This window comes from Macrotis lagotis, chromosome 6 (assembly GCF_037893015.1).
Source record: "Macrotis lagotis isolate mMagLag1 chromosome 6, bilby.v1.9.chrom.fasta, whole genome shotgun sequence".
Taxonomy (NCBI): domain Eukaryota; kingdom Metazoa; phylum Chordata; class Mammalia; order Peramelemorphia; family Peramelidae; genus Macrotis; species Macrotis lagotis.
The window spans coordinates 92,479,196-92,491,980 of record NC_133663.1 but is presented as its reverse complement, the minus strand read 5'-3'; the positions used below and the strand labels follow the sequence as shown (position 1 = coordinate 92,491,980).

The window sequence follows — 12,785 nt, the reverse complement described above, 5'->3', positions numbered from 1 at the left end:
ACCCCTTTTATAGTAGAAGGAGCATCTTGTATCTCTGGGTAGCCAGAAAGCTAAGAAATACCTAAAATTTAATTTTTGAATGGCTTCACTAGACCCGTACTCCCCTTCCCTTCCTGACCTCACCAGTGGTGGAATAGAAGTCTCCCTCTCTAAGCAAGTCTCCTCCCAATGGGGGCTGTTCATTCAGGCCATTTGCTATGTATGTATCATGACTAATTTCTCAATAGCCGTAGTTCTGGGGTCTATATTTCAGTTGATTTATTCTCCCACTGTCAAGGAGGAGACCTGACAGTCCTTTGAGGGAGCAACAATACCTCCCTTTTTGATGCTTAATCTCTTCCTGTACCAACCCATCCTCCCCTCCCCAATATTTTTCATGAATTCACTGGAGTATTTCCAGATCCCAGGGGTCCAGTTCATTCTGCAAGGTCCTCTGATTGCTTCAGCTCAGTTGAACCCAATGGTTTCTGGGCAGTGCCCCCTTGGATTCTATATTTCACACTTTGAATAACTGATGCCAAACAGTTGCTGGGATGGCAACACTGAGTTTCTTATCAAAAAGGATTGAGGGGTGGCATAGTGGCGTAGTGGATAGAGCACCAGCCCTGGAGTCAGGAGTTCCTGAGTTCAAATCTGGCCTCAGACACTTAATTACCTAGCTGTGTGGCCTTGGGCAAGCCACTTAACCCTCTTGCCTTGCAAAAAAACTAAGGAAAAAAAAAAAGGATTGAGATGAATAAGGAGTAGAACCAGAGTTGCTGCTTCCTGAATTGCTGCTTCTTGAAAATCCTCTGGTCCAACACTCCCATTTAATAGATATAGAAGCTGAGGCTAGAGATGTGAAAAGTCTTATGCAAAATTGGGTCACAAAGATAGCCAGAGGCAGAAATGAATTTAAACCCCAAACTCCTGATTTCCCAGGACACAATAGAAACATTATGATTCATACCAGTCTCTGTGGCCTGATTCAAAGTCCAAATGCCAAAGAACTCTTTCTCTCTCTGTCTCTCTCTCTCTCTTTAAGAGAGGTTAATAGGGGGGAAAATTGTAAAAATCAAAATAAATAAAATCTTTCAAAAAAAGAGAGAGGTTAACAGCAATAACTGAAATAGTACTCTACATAAATTATTTTGTTTTAGTTTCAAAACAGCACTGTGAGATAAACACCATCATTTTACAAATACAGAAACTGAGGTACACAGCATTAAAGTGGCATGCCTATGGTCACACAGTTAAATGCTGAAGATGAGATTTGAGCTTGTGTCTTTTTAACTCCCACACCATGGTAACACAAAGAAGTTTGAGTTAGGAAAGAAAAATCAACAGAGCAATTTAGATAGATGTCCTAAATGATTTTCCTTGCTGTAATCCCAAATTCCTCATATATGCTTAACCTTCTATCATTGACTCATTTAATGGCTACATTCTAGAAGATTCCGTGACTCAATGAACTTCCCTGTATCACTCAATGCATCGATAGTCATTTCATATTTCTTTATGCAGGAAATCTCAAGGTCATAAATATTGGATTTTTGACTAATAACTCATACATATTAACAGATATTGCCGTTTCTATGTCCTCCTCACCACTCAGGGTCTCTGGCCCCCTTCCCATTGGTACCTTCAGAGTTAACTTTATGGTTATGTGATCACAAACATTATTCTATGATAATGTTGGAAGGGAACTTGGCTGCCATCTTTTCTAAACCATACCTCAAATCCATAACTGACAAGTGGACATTAATCTCCCCTTAAAGACCTCCAAGGAAGGGAACCCACTACCTCCTGAGATAACCCATCGCATTTTTGTTCTTGTTATTATTGTTATTGAGTTGTTCAGTCATATCTGAATCTTCATGACACCATTTGAGCTTTTCTTAGTAGAGATATTAGTGTAGAGGTTAAAACTGTCCAACCTATAATAAGAGAGACTGAGGCAGAGTTCTGAGACAGTGGGCACTTTAATAAAAGAGCCCTGGTCCCCTCCAGTGAAATGAATTCCATAGCTTCCTCATGATTTGAGATGCCCCCTTCTTCCAGGCCTTGTTTATATAGGCTTTGATACCAAAATTTGCAAAATAGGGATAGTAAAATATTACATCTCTTTGATTGATAGAATTTGCTTTTGAGGGCCAAAAATGACTCTTTAGAGGGGTGGGGCACATCATGGGTTGGGTAAAGTATGGGGCATCTCCACTGAGTAAGTGGTCATAAGATAGTCTTAGGATGATCCCCTCCTCATGTTGAACAATAGAAAATGATCTTGAGATACATAAGTAAGTTGGGGGACTTTCCAAGGCACCAAGGCATCCCACCCATGCTGGGTTTGGAATGGAATTTGAATAAAACAGGATGGAGATACCTTTGTCAGCATTTTTGTGGTTGTACAATGAGCCACATACCTTGGTAAACAAGTCATGAACATTACATTAAAGTTTGAGCCTAGGATATGAACCTATCTATCCTTGTATGATTTATGTAGAATATCAAATGATTAATATTGTTGGAATACAGTATTACTCACATTCCACCTCTTTGATCTACAGAAAGACCACAATCTTTCTTTGGTTCATTACAATCTAATGCATGGGGGAAATCCTCCATCGGTGATGCAAAACCAGAAGACTGCAGTTCCCTTACTGAAGTATAAAGATGAAAATAGAGAAGAGGGAAAATAGGCACAACTAAATATATTTATATCAGATATTAAATGTCTGATCTCGGACTTAGGCTTTCTTGCTTGCTAAGAACATGAGGGACAAGCATCTCTTAGCAAAACATGCCTTACAAGATTTGAAAATTGGGGGATCATACCCTTGCCCCACAGTCAGTTTCTGGAAATCTTTTGACTTTATGAAAACAATAAGCACTTTTAACAAAGAACCTCTCATTATAGTATTGAGAAGCAACATTGCTGCAGACCATACAAATACATCTAAATAGCTATAGCATAGGTGGGGTAAAGGGAAATAAGATATAGAGTTTCATGTAGAGAGGAATTACCAGTCATGCAAAAACGTATTTCCATATTAGTCATTTTGTGAAAGAAAACACAAATCAAAACACATACACACAAACACCCACAAGTAAAGAAAGTGAAAGATAATACTCCTCCATCATTTTTTTTTCCCCTGGAGGTGGATAGCATTTTTCATCATGAGTCCTTTGGAATGGACTGGGATCTTTGTGCTGGTGAGAATGGGTAAATTAATCATAGTTGATCATTGTATAATATTGTTGCTACTATATACTCCTGGTTCTGCTCATTGAATTTTGTATCAGTTTATGTAAATTTGAAGACTTTTCTTGTGGAAGATTGATTATTTTGGTGATCTCAAAAAGCAAAAATAAGAACAATAAGTGGAAGTCTTAAAGAAGTCAATTTCTGCTTGATATAAAGAAAAAACATCTGTCTCAAACTGTTCCTCAGTCTCCTTTTTTGGTTCTTCATTACTGTCATAGTCACTAACTGTGGGTTCCCCTCAGGCTCAACTCTAGACCTTTATCTCTGATTGTCCTTCTAATTTGATAATTTCATTAACTTTTCTAGGAATAACAATTATATTGACGTATATGCTTCCAAGATCTACAAAGCTGGTCCTATTTTTTTCTCCTGAACTGTGATCTTACATTACCAACTGCCTTTTGGATATTTCAAGCTGGATATCCCAAAGGAATTCAAACTCAACATGTCCAAAATTATCCTTTTCCTCAGATTTTCTCCTCTTCCTATTATTTCTCTAGTCACTCAGACTTGAGAATTCAAATGTTCTTGACTCCTTACTCTCATTTACCCCATATATCCAAACTGTTGCCAAATCTTATTTTTCCTACCTTCACAAAATGTCTCCTAGATGTCCCCTTATTTCTATTTAAACAGCTCCTATTGTAGTTTAAGCTTTATCACTTTTCACCTCGACTAGTGCAGTAGTTTTCTTATAATCTTTCCTGTCTCAATTCCTTTTCTATTCCTATACTTCCTACATTCAGCCTTGCAAAATGATTTTCCCAAACATACAGTTCTGACCATATTGTCCACTCTCTACTCCATAAGCTCCCCTATTCCTCTATGACTTCTAGAATCAAATAAGAATCCCTCTCCTTAATATTTAGAATTCTTCACCATTTGACTCCTTCCTACCTTTCCAATCTTCTGTATACTTTATTCCTACTCTTCATATTATTTTGCTTTTCCTTACATATCACACTCTGTCTCTTGTCTTCAAACCTTACCTCTAAATATCTTCTCTTTTCCCCTCTACCTCACTTGATCTAAGCTTCCCTAACTTCCTTCAAGATCAACTCAAATCCCATTTTCTGGAAGCTTTTTCTGTTCTCTATTCCCTCAGCAGTTGATGCCTTTCTCCCCAATATATACATATATTTGTGTATTTTGTATATATATTTATATATACACATATATACATACATAAAAATATGTGAATCTGTATAATTAATTCTTTTTATTGTTTTTAGATAAATATATACTTTATATAAAAATTTATATTTTGTTATATCCAATGTATTTATGTATTCGTTTAAATACATATTTAGATAACTTTATTTACATATATAAGTATAAATTAAACAAAAGAATACAGAATTAGATAATACATCTACAGAGAGAGAGAGAGAACCTTATTGGGTGCCCCCATTAGAAGAGCATCTAGAACATAGGAAGTATTTAAAAGATACTTGTTAACAGACTGCTTTAGTTGGAATTAAGTTCCCCATCAACGGATATCTCCCCAAGTAACAAGATTATCACTCAAAGATAAGTGTAGAGGGATTCCTGTTCATGTATGAGTTAGACTTGATCTTTTCATGTCTGAGATTCTAGAATTCATAAATTTGGTCGCTGGTCATATTATAATGTGTTCTGAATTTAAACAACCAATGTACAAATTGACCTAACAAAATGCTACCTACCTATTTGTCAGCTAGGAATTGTCTACAAAGATTTTGATGTAGTGTTCACATTAACTTGTCCTGCCTCCCTTCCTCCTACTTCCTTCATTTTTAGGGTCTCTGAAGGCAAAACCAGTAGTTTTTAACATATATATATATATATATATATATATATATATATATATATATATATGAAGTATTTAGCTATTGACTGATGAAGTATACTAGATTATGGCACAATTCTTTTCTTTCATCTTTAGTATTTCTGCAGTACCTGACATTGCAAAACTATAACCCCACCATATTCACAGTTTACCACCTGATTGTCTCTTCCCCCAATTTCCTAACCCCATGTTTTTAAAGTTGTGCTTTCAGTTTCTCCAATAGAACATGATTTATTTCCCTGCCTTACCATTCACCTCTAGCTCATCCTCTTGATGCCATTATTTCTCTTTCAGAACAAAGGATGAACAATAACAGCAACTGAGGACAAGCCCAAAGTGTGGATGAAAGATCTAAGAAAAGATTTAAGGCTCAGACTTAAATTTCTGTGAAAGAGCCCAGAGTCTTGGGACTTATGGAGTCTATTTCAGGCTGATGAATAAGAAAAAGAAAACTTTTGGACTGAAATTCTCCACACTCAGCAAAGGCCAAATAAGTGAGAAGATGGTCCAAGATGAGAGATGGCTGTTCATCATTAATTGATGGGTCCCGCCAAGTGGTCCTTCATGGCAGATCCCTCTGATGGAGTCAGATATTCTCTTTGCTCAGAAGCCGAGTCCAGCTGTCACATCCCAAGGGTTTGGAAGAAAGCTTCCTTTCTCAAGCAGAGAAACCATTTTTGTTTTTAGATGTGAAACAGACAGTGTTATAATCAAATCTGTTGTTGGGAACATCATGCTCTTAGTCCTACTGGCTTGGCCATGGTCAGGAGAATAAAACATGGCTGTTGTCCATGAAATTTCATCATTTCTTTCACCCTGAACCCACTTTGCCCTTGGAATGCTCAGGGTCAAGTTAACTTCCCTCCTCCCCTCAAGTGACCTGCATACACTTTGTCTTAGTCATTTTTTAAGTGAAATTCTAAGTAGTAGAAAGCAGTGAGTTGAAACAGTGAGAGACCAAAGTCCTCTGGGAAAAAGAAAAGCAGACTAGTAGTTAAGGTAGAGCCTGGTATAAGTGCAAAATATAAAAAAACAATAACAATGATATAAAAGGAAGGTTATTCTGAAAACCTTTGGACTACTTCAGAAGCCACTGAATTGTCTTCTGGGGCAATAGGACCCCAGGGCCCCCAAACTTGGCAATGATATCTGCCCTAATTAATCAAATCTGACATAAGGATGTGTTTACTTAATCAGAGTATTGTGTAATACTTGCCTGTTAACCTTTGGTCTTGGAGCCTCTTTTCATTATACAGTCAGCTCCCTCACCTTTGAGACAGAAGAGGAACAGGCTGATTATGGCTTAGCATTGAGAAAATATTAAGAATACTGTGTTCCCAAACACAATGTGATTTATGACAGAGCCAGATTCCATTGGAAGAAGAAAGTGCCAAACTGGCAGACTTCAGTTTGCTTGAAGGGAAGTCTCAGTGTTTTACGGAAATTTCCAGAAGAAGATCTGAATATCCTGAGTGCCCATGAGAGAATCTTGGAAAGAAGAATTAGGATCCAAAAAAGGCTAAGGTGATAAATAGATTCTAAGAAGGAAAAAATTTATCTGGAATAAGATCAAGAGGGATAAATGGAAAGTCCAACACAGGCTTAAAAAATCAATGGCACAATTATTAAATTGCAAGATGACAGTTCAGATGAGACAGTGTGGTATGATGGGCAAAGTATTGGATATGGGGTCAGAAAGATTGGGTTTATATCTTGACTATGTTACTTATTACACTTTTGAGCCAGGACACTGCATGCCTTTAAGGCGTCAATGCATTCATCTATAAAATAAAGGACTAAGAGTTTAATAGGACCCTTAGAGCCCTATAATCTTTAAAAAGATATTTTAATGACTTCAAGTTAAATAGGAGAGACAGAAAGAGAGGGGGAGGGAGAGAGGAGAGGGGGAGCGAAAGAGGGAGGGGAGAAAGGGGGAGGGAGAGAGAGAGAGAGAGAGAGAGAGAGAGAGAGAGAGAGAGAGAGAGAGAGTGTGTCCAGGCTGTGATTTTTTTTTTGAAGGGAAGGAAATAGAGGAAGACCAGAATCTCATCAAGATCTCTTAAACAACAATTCACGATTTGCATGAAATAGAGGAACAAGGTGAAGAGAGAGTAAAAACAATTATTTCATTCTAACTAATATTATTCAACAACTTTTCCATTTAAGGAAGTAAGAGTGATGGGGCTATTTACCTGACTAAAGGGAGGAGAGGGGAGAGGAGAGAGATGATAACAACTATGAATTAAAATAAGTTTCTGATTATAAGTAACATATGAAAGTTAAACTGAAGAAATTAATAGAGACAAGAGGTAATAAAAGAGTTCAACGATCTCGACCCAACATCTGCACATGGTTTTTGTTGTTATTGTTGTTGTCATTTCCAATTCTTCATGAACCCATTTGGGAATTTCTTGGCAAAGATACTGGAGCAGTTTGTCATTTCCTTCTCCAGTTCATTTTACAGATGGGAAAATTGAGGAAACAAGGTTAGTAACTAGCCCAGGGTCACACTGCTAGTTAAGTATCTGAGGGTTAGATTTGAACTGAGGGAGATGAATCTTCCTGACCCAAGTCCAAGTCCTCTGCCACCTAGCTGCCCTATCTACACATTATCCTTTCAAAAGACTATGACTTAATCTACTTTCTACCATCTATTTTCAGTTGATGGTCTACCTGAAAGAACTGAAAGGTCAGTGAGCCTCTCATGCATGGCAAATCTTTACCAATAAGTAATCACATCCCTAGTGGCTAATGTGGTCACTGAGGTGACCCTGTACATAGGTGGATCATAAGATTTATAATGTAAGGTACTTCCCCTTCTATATGTAAACAAATGGGTAATAAAAAGGACAGGAACTAAAATTTGTATAAGGGGAAACAATTAAATTCGCTCTAAAAGAAATTCTTTTAAATAAAGTTTGAGAAGAGATGCAGATAGATCTAAGAATCAGAGAGAGGACTGCTTTTCAGATGGCCATATTGATTAAAAATAAAATTATGTCTTAGGTATTGTAGTCTATCAGCTTCACTACTTGAGTCCTCTAAAACTGTTAAATGTCCAGAATTCAGATTTCTCATCTTCAAGAAAATGCCTACATTCCTATCTGTGTAGGGTGAAAGCCTTAAACATTGAGATGAGCCAAACTTCCTTAAAGATTCAGTTCAAATGGATACTGAGTGCAGATTGAAACATCTTTCTTTATTTTGCTTTTTTTCTTTGCAACACAAATAAAATGAAAATATATTCCATGACTTCATATGTATGATGGGAATGGTATTACTTGCTTTCTCAGTGAGTGGAGGGGTGGAAGGAGAGAGAAAATAAAAATTCAAACAAAATACCTGTAGAATGTTATGACTTTTTTGATCTCCCTAGCTGTCAATATCTTCTTCTTGTTCAAATTATCTTGTATGTACATGTTTGTTCCCTCCAAGAGAATATAAGTTCCTGGAAGACTCTTCTGAGGATCTTAAATTGTTCATCATTACAAAAAAACTCAATCTCTTGAATACTAATATTTTCTTAGCACTGGAACACTATGTTCTCAGAACAAACTGAAATCACAAATACCTCAAAGGACAGTGTAAAGATGCCTATTGGGAGAAAGCAAGTTACAGAATATTAACCAATGAGGACTTGTGTATAAGATGTGACATATGAAATTATTACTGAGGATATGTTGTCTCTATAGTCTCCAGTGCACAGTGATTTACACTTCCTTCAACGAAGGTTTGTTGAATTGAATTCAGCTGCATATGTGTCATTTTCCCCTGTTCCATAGTGTTATTCTTGTTTATAAAGCTGACAAGTCAATCAGGACAATGAGGTAATCCTCGGTCCAAGCTAGTTTCCCATCATTTCCAGAGCTACTGTGGACTTTGAAAGGTCAGTCTGCAGGTTAGTCTGTCTGTCTAATCATATTTTCTTCTTGGTCCTATTCTGAGTCACTGCAATAAAGCATCTGGGAAGAAGAACTATTGTTCTTCATAGCATAAATTCATAGACTATTATATTTTATATTAAAGGATTTTTCAACTCAATTCTTTGATACTATGAAAAATCCATTGATTCATCCTATGGAAAACAGCCCCAGGATCTCTTCCTATGCAATTCTTTTTTTTTTTTTATTTTTAGGTTTTTGCAAGGCAAATGGGGTTAAGTGGTTTGCCAAAGGCCACACAGCTAGGTAATTATTAAGTGTCTGAGGCCATATTTGAACTCAGGTACTCCTGACTCCAGGACCAGTGCTCTAGCTACTGCACCACCTAGCCACCTCCAATGCAATTCTTGATCATGGTTTCCCATGGCTTCCTCCAGAGCCACCTTCTTTTTCTTCGATGTCTTGGAAGTATTATTGGGTCATGCAGACTGTTTGTCTTCTCTCATTCCTGCTACAAGACTGACGTGACTTCCCTCTCCAATCATATACATCCTCAGTAATAATTTTTATGCCATATGTTACATACAATTCTTCATTGATTAATGTGCTGTGTAACCTTCCTTCTCCCATTATGCATCTTTGCACTGTCCTTTGAGGCATTTGTGATTTCAGTTTGTTCATCTCAGTGTTCCAGAGCCAAGAAAATAACAGTATTAAAGAGATGAAGTTTTTTGTAGTGATGAACAATTTAGGATCCTCAGAAGAACCTTATCAATTTCTCAAATCCAATCTAGCTTCCTGAGCATCTGAAAATCCATTTATTAGCCTCCTGAAATGCTTGTCTGTCCATTATTCACTTCTAATGATCTCAGTCAACATGGCAAGTAATCACATAAAACAATATCATGGTGATAATGATAATTGACATTTTCACAGCACTTTAAGATTTACAAAGAACTTCCCTCCTAACAGCTCTATTAGGTATATAGTACAATTATTTATTATTATTATTATTATTATTATTATTCCCATTTTTAAAATGAAGAAGTTCAGGCTTGGAAAAAATCATTTGTTGAGGACTTGAATGAAGGACTTTGGGCTCCAGAGTCAGTTCCTTAAACTCCAACATGATGATGCCTACCCAAAAGAAACAAGGGAATGAGACTTTCTCTGAGCTACTACTAGACCTGATACTTCTATGAGCAGAAATGAAGAAAATATCACTCAAGGACACCAAAAACTCTGGGATGAGTCAGATGTCAATGATAGAAAGGCAGAGTAGAGTCATGGATAGAGTGCTGGTCTCAGGGTCAGAAAGATGTAAAGGATAAGTCCTTCTTGAATTTGCTAACTGTGATCCTGGGAAGTCGCAACCTCTTGGTACCTCCATTTCCTATAAAAGGAGAGGATTGAACTCTTCCTCAGAGGTCCCTTTCAACTCTAATTCAATGATTCCATATTCCTTCAAAGGCCATCCAGGTTGACAGATATACTTTACAGATACCAGATGGTCAATGTATTGGTAGTGAGAAGCTTACATAACACCAGGTAGATGAGGATGACCTTGAGAAAGCCCTTGAAAGATGGGTAGACCATGCACGCACAGAGCAGGGTTCTGCCCAGTTCCCTCCCAAGAAGAGACATGGATTTGGCAATGGCCATTGGGAAACCATCAGCCCTAGGCCTGGTCAAGAGCCTCATGAGGTCAGATCTTTGGGCCTCCTGAGAGCTACTGAAATGAATCATGGAGACAGGCAGCCAGCACTGACATTCAACTGATAAGATTCCTAATGGGGCAGGAGAATGTATTTTGCCAAATTTAGTTCTAATTTGGGAATTTAATTTGAAACTTCTGAACACCATGTTCCATTTGGCTTAGACCAAATACGAGCATTATTTCTTGTTTACTTTATCCTTCTGTGGCTGGGCACCCGCTACTCCTAGTGAGTTTTGTGTTTAATACAGACCTCCATCTAGATAGAAAAACATGTTGTTTTTATTTCCTAAATTTCCCTGGGGAAAACTGATGTACACAATGGAGAAAATGTTTCCTTAAAATGTTCTATAAAGAAAATTGTGTGCCAATGGATGAACCTAGTAGAGAAATAAGCTATGAAGTCCACAATTTGGTGCATTATAGGGCTATTATCCTAAAACTGGAGTAGATGGGGAGGAAGAGGAGAAACTCAGAGCACATTTAAGCCACTGACTTCTAGGTATCATGGATCCCTTTTTTACTCTAGTGCAATCTTAGGAACTCTTTACAAAAGTAATTTTAAAATGCGTCAAAATAAAATATGTAGGAGTACAAAGGAAATCAATTACATTAAAATTTAGTTATCCAACCATTTTTTAAAAAGAGCAAGTTCATGAGCCCCTTGATCCAGTTCAACTCTCCCTTCTCATTTTACAGATGAGGAAACAGGTCCAATGCCCTGCCAGTATTAAGTATTGATCTAAAGGCAGAATTGGAACCTAGGTTCTTTAATTCTGAAACCAAAATTTTTGCCCCATATCATACTGCCTGACCAGACATCTACTTCTAAAAGACAGCATTCATCAATCAACAAACAACTATTTATTAAAGGATTACTATGTCCCCTCAGGAAGCTTAAAGTTGGAATAATATTTCCCACTGATCACATGTCAAGTATTACATAATGATTTCATCATGATGACACTGTGGGGCTGATATTAAGTTCACCCCCTTAAAAATTTCATAGGTTATTCTTTAAAATATTTAAAAGAAAAATTTAATGCCATTCCTTGAAAATATACTCTATTGTCTCACTGAAGTTTTATGATTAATCGATTCTTCCTTATTTATAACACAAATCTTTGTTTTTACCATATTGGTTCAAATCCTCCCTTCATGTTATTTTTTTTCTCCAAAGACTATTTACTGCAAAAGGTTATTTTTGTCCCTACAATAAAGGATGCCTGCAATAATGGTGGAGGCTCAATCAGGACATACTACATATATATATATATATATATATATATATATATATATATATACTCAATCAGAACATACTACATATATATATCTATCTATCTATCTATATATATATATATATATATATATATATATATATATATATATATACTAGACCTAAAAACAATAAAGCCTGATTTCTATCCTGAACAAATCCAGTGAGCAGGGTATCTCTTTTTATAAACTCTCCTGTTTGAACATCCATTTTAAACTGATACTCTTAGAATTCATTTCTATATTTAATTCATACTTTGTATCACAATGCTGCTGCACCATTGAACTTTCCTTTAGACTTTAGAGACTGGACTTAGCTACTTCCTCTGGTATCTGATTACTTGGACCAGTTCTTTTAATGCATGATTCTTTCATCTCAAATTATTCTTCTCTTGCTTCTGTCCATCACCTCCCACCTCCCAATGATACTGCAGCATACAAACTACCCAAGAGGATGTTTGACAGGGAACATTGTGGTTTATTGTATAAAGTGCCCTTGACTCCCCCCTCCACATACATACCTTCTAGCAAGGTTTTTCTATGGACTTATCACCAGCCAGGAGCAGAGTGAAACTAGTAAAAATAAGAAAGTAGGAGACTTCAAAGGCTTGAACCAGTAGAAAGTTAGGAACAAAAGAATATAATTTTGTAAAAGTTCAAGTGGCTCTTCTCATTAGGATTGAAATGATAAGCTTATCTGGGAAAAAAACCAAACAAATATCTGGAATTATTATGGACTATAAGTTCATGATGATTCAAAAGGAAAATATGGCAACAAAAATGAATATAATAGGGGCGGCTAGGTGGCGCAGTGGATAAAGCACTGGCCTTGGAGTCAGAAGT

General features: G+C 36.8%; 1 long non-coding RNA gene across 1 annotated transcript in view; it reads left to right on the top strand.

Moving 5' to 3' along the window:
- The window catches only part of LOC141491746 (uncharacterized), a 40,209-nt gene extending 34,394 nt beyond the window's left edge, over positions 1 to 5,815 (top strand). The window contains exon 3 of the long non-coding RNA XR_012469740.1: positions 5,367 to 5,815. This is a non-coding gene — a long non-coding RNA (uncharacterized LOC141491746). The remainder of the gene's footprint in view (positions 1 to 5,366) is intronic.
- The last annotated feature ends 6,970 nt before the right edge of the window (positions 5,816 to 12,785 follow it).